Source organism: Crocuta crocuta, unplaced genomic scaffold (genome assembly GCF_008692635.1).
Source record: "Crocuta crocuta isolate KB4526 unplaced genomic scaffold, BGI_CrCroc_1.0 scaffold130, whole genome shotgun sequence".
Classification (NCBI taxonomy): domain Eukaryota; kingdom Metazoa; phylum Chordata; class Mammalia; order Carnivora; family Hyaenidae; genus Crocuta; species Crocuta crocuta.
In genome coordinates, this window is record NW_027527920.1 from 1982894 (window position 1) to 1986658 (window position 3765).

Below are 3765 nucleotides of genomic sequence, written 5' to 3' on the forward strand. Positions count from 1 at the left end.
AAAACAGTTCCAGGAATGGGTATTCATAAATTTCTGGTTAACTGAAGCTTAGTAATATTAAGAACCAGGGGTCTTTGAGCATCAATTTATAAAAATAAAACCTTCCCCAAATATTAGAAGTACATTTTTCTACCTTTACAATTCAGAAACATTCTGTTCATTTGTCAAATACATGACAACATCCGGTTAATTGCTTAAACTTAACAATATCCCCCTTGAGATGGTGACCCTGTTACGTTTCCTTATTCGTTTTTTCCCTAATAAACCCAGGGCCGGTGACAGGGAAGGGAATTGAAACACACTTAGATAAAAACTGGTCTTAGTGATACTTTATTCATGAATAATCCAACAAGTATTTATTGAAGGCCTACATTTCCAGGTCTCAAAACAGCAAGACAGACACAAAGGCTGCCCCCAGAGAGCTCACCATCACGAATACCACAGGCCAAGCTCTGGTTCTGAATAACTAGGAGCCTTCCTTTCATCTTTTAAGATTTGCACCCATACTGATTTCCACTATTGACTTATGAAGGGAATTCTGAAGTCTGTTGTTGACAAAGCCTACACTTCGCTTTCTCACTTTGTCTTTTGCTCCCTCTGACAATGTCAAACATTTTCATTTCCTCTTCCGTTCCCCACAACATACCCTCTGCACTCCAGGTAGCTTTTTATGTGACACTTGCTACAGCCTTCTGTTCCCTGTCACTGCTGTCTTTTGTTTCTTTCCTCCTCATTAGAAAAGTAGTAATTGGGGCTTCCCCGGGATGCCCTTCTTGACTTCTTATTCACTTGAATGACTAAACATTCCTTAAATGTTGGGTCTTTAGTAAATATGATCACCAGCATTTCCAATTAGCATTTCCCAGGGCTCTGTTGTGAATTTCAGATCTTTTTAAATACTCTCTTCCTGAATGCTATTTAGAAATTTCATCCTCAATAAGACAAGAGCTTCTTGAGGGGTCCTGTTTTAAAGGCTGTATTTAAAGAGACTGATCAAGGATACATAACTCAGCAAAAGGCACTTCTCCTTCATTCTCAATTTTCACCAGTACTGGATTCTGCAAGATCACGGTTAAAACTATCTGGTGTGGGGGGCGCCTGGGTGGCTCAGTCGGTTAAGCGTCCGACTTCAGCTCAGGTCATGAACTCATGGTTCTGGGTTCGAGCCCCGCGTTGGGCTCTGTGCTGACAGCTGAGAGCCTGGAGCCTGTTTCAGATTCTGTGTCTCCCTCTCTCTGACCCTCCCCTGCTCAAGCTGTCTCTCTCTCTCTCTCTCAAAAATAAACAAAACATTTAAAAAAAAAACTATTTGGTGTGGGATATCAATTTTACATATAAGGGCTAGATCAAAGAAAATTCAATTTGGGGGATTTTGATATAATTTGAAAGTTAAAAAACATAAATGACAAAAAGTTAAGGTAGCTAGTATTGACGGATATGTCTGTATCCTTTATCATAAACAACATACAATTAAGAATTCAAATATTTTTAAGTCTTCAAGTCAGATGCTATCAAGCAAACTGCCATGTGTCCACAATCCTTTAGACTTTTAACTCAAATAGGAGGATTCGGTAAACTTTAATTTTCTAAATGCTCTCAGAAAGAGTTATCAGAAGCATCCAGCACTTACAAAACACAGCTGGAGAACCCATTTACCCCAAATGAACTAAGCGTGTGTGTTGTGAGGCAGCAACGACAAACCATGACCTTCTGGGGAGAAGGCGGCCTCTGTGCACAGGAAGAGTGTGGAGAACAAGGAGGGAGAGTCACCCTTCATCATCGCATCAACTACTGGTGTTTTCAGAGTGTTTTAAATGCTTGATTTCACTTGCACAGCAATACTGATCTTTATTTGGAAAGGTAATCTTATGTTCCAAGTAGTGGATATTAACAGCTTCCAACACGAGCTCTAGGAGTAATTCGCAGTTCTGACCCATGCTTTAGGAAAACATTTCCCGCAGTCTATGCAGGATTGATTCCTATTCCATCATTGGTAATAATTCTACTTGTTGCTGCAGGAACTTTAAATTCTTCTGCCGCAAACTTTAAGACTACACTTTCAGGAACACTAAGTACTTTGTAAGGCAGCAGCGGGTCCGATGTCAGCGTGATCTTAAAGGAAACCTTCGACATGGTGGAACCAGTCTGGACAGAGACCTCCCGCCAATCCCGCCCAGTATCCCGCTTCCTCCGCGGTCCACAGCATGACTTTAATCAGACAGATAACGTTCCAAATCTGTATTCATCTAATAATACAGTTCTTAAGTGACACACACAAAAAAAACAAGAAATAGAGTGTCACGGAGGAAAGATACAAAAGAACAAATGTCTCTGGAATTCCAGAAAAAAGAAAACGGAGTATAGGTAATAAAAGAATAAACTGTCATACCCTAACAGAGACGTGTGCATTCAGAACAAAAAGACTCACTAAACAGAGAAGTCACATCGTACAGACATTTTAAGTTAAAAGAATTCAACCACATATGAGAGAAAATGTGAAATAATATACATAGCTGCCATTCAATATAAGCATGCAATCTGACATGAACTTATTCTCCAAGTTGAACTCCGCTCCAGGGTGCCTTAGTATGGGCATCTCATCACAGCACAGTTCTAGAGTTTAAAAAAAAATGTTTTTGAACAATATAAATGTAAGTGTTCCTCTTTGTTCAGTACTTAACAAAGGCAATAATTTGTTCCAATACTAGACGGAAAAACTATGCCCTACATACTGAGATATGAAGTATCAGCCTCCATACTTTTCCAAGGTATGAAAAGGAAATAAATAATATGGGGAATTTTTTAATAAATAAAGGGAAATATAATAATATGCAGTCTTCACTTTACTTACAGACTTTAAATCTAATGTCTAACTAAAATGCAGCTCCACTGTACCCCGTTGAAAAAAAAAAACAATTAATAAACTCCCACCTAGTCAAATCCTGGTGAAATTTCTAGATCTCAAAGTCTACACACTAAAAAAAATCCCACAAATAGACAGATTAAGAAATTAAAGAGATCTAGTAGATATTAATACTATGTACAGCATTAAATATAGAGGGGAGGAAAAGAACTGCTCAGGGAGTTTTGAAAGAAAAAGACTATGACAGAATTTTGTATCAAGGTCAAGTTGTCATGCGCATGCAGAGGCAGATTTTAAAACTTAAGTGTGAACAAAACAGAACTAACTACCAAGTTATTACCACAATGTTATCTGATATTTCTTACCCACAAATTTTAATGACTGACAAATTAAACTAACCCTGAAGCTGCAAAATCGCAACTTAACTACAGCTACTCTGAAGAAAGTTCACTCTTCCACAGAGCTACCACAAAATTTTTTAAAAACAAAGATTTCTTCAGAAAGTGGAAAAAATTAACTTCTCAGAACTTCATGACACACATTACCTGAAAGCTTATTTCTGTGACTCTGAATAAACTTCAGACAAATTGGTGATGCCTACAACACCTATCAGGAAATAAATGAAGTCTTAAAAAGCAGATATGTAATGATAAGGTTAATTTTCAGGTGTTAAATTGCAATAAACATGGTCTCCAGCTTCTTTTTTAACATCACAATCTTTAAAAGATTATCTGGTCTATGACCTTCTCAGTAGATGAGAAATCACCTCTCCTCTTCATAACAAATGATAAACTTTAGAATAAAAAAAATGTGGAGTGCCCGGGTGGCTCAGTAGGTTAAGCATCCAACTTCAGCTCAGGTCATGATCTTGCAGTTCATGGGTCGGAGCCCCGAGTTGGGCT

The 3765-nt window shown here is 38.1% G+C and overlaps 1 pseudogene; it reads right to left on the reverse strand.

Moving 5' to 3' along the window:
- Positions 1–1887: 1887 nt before the first annotated feature.
- LOC144218577 (ubiquitin-fold modifier 1 pseudogene) lies at positions 1888–2144 on the reverse strand (annotated as a pseudogene).
- Positions 2145–3765: the final 1621 nt, after the last annotated feature.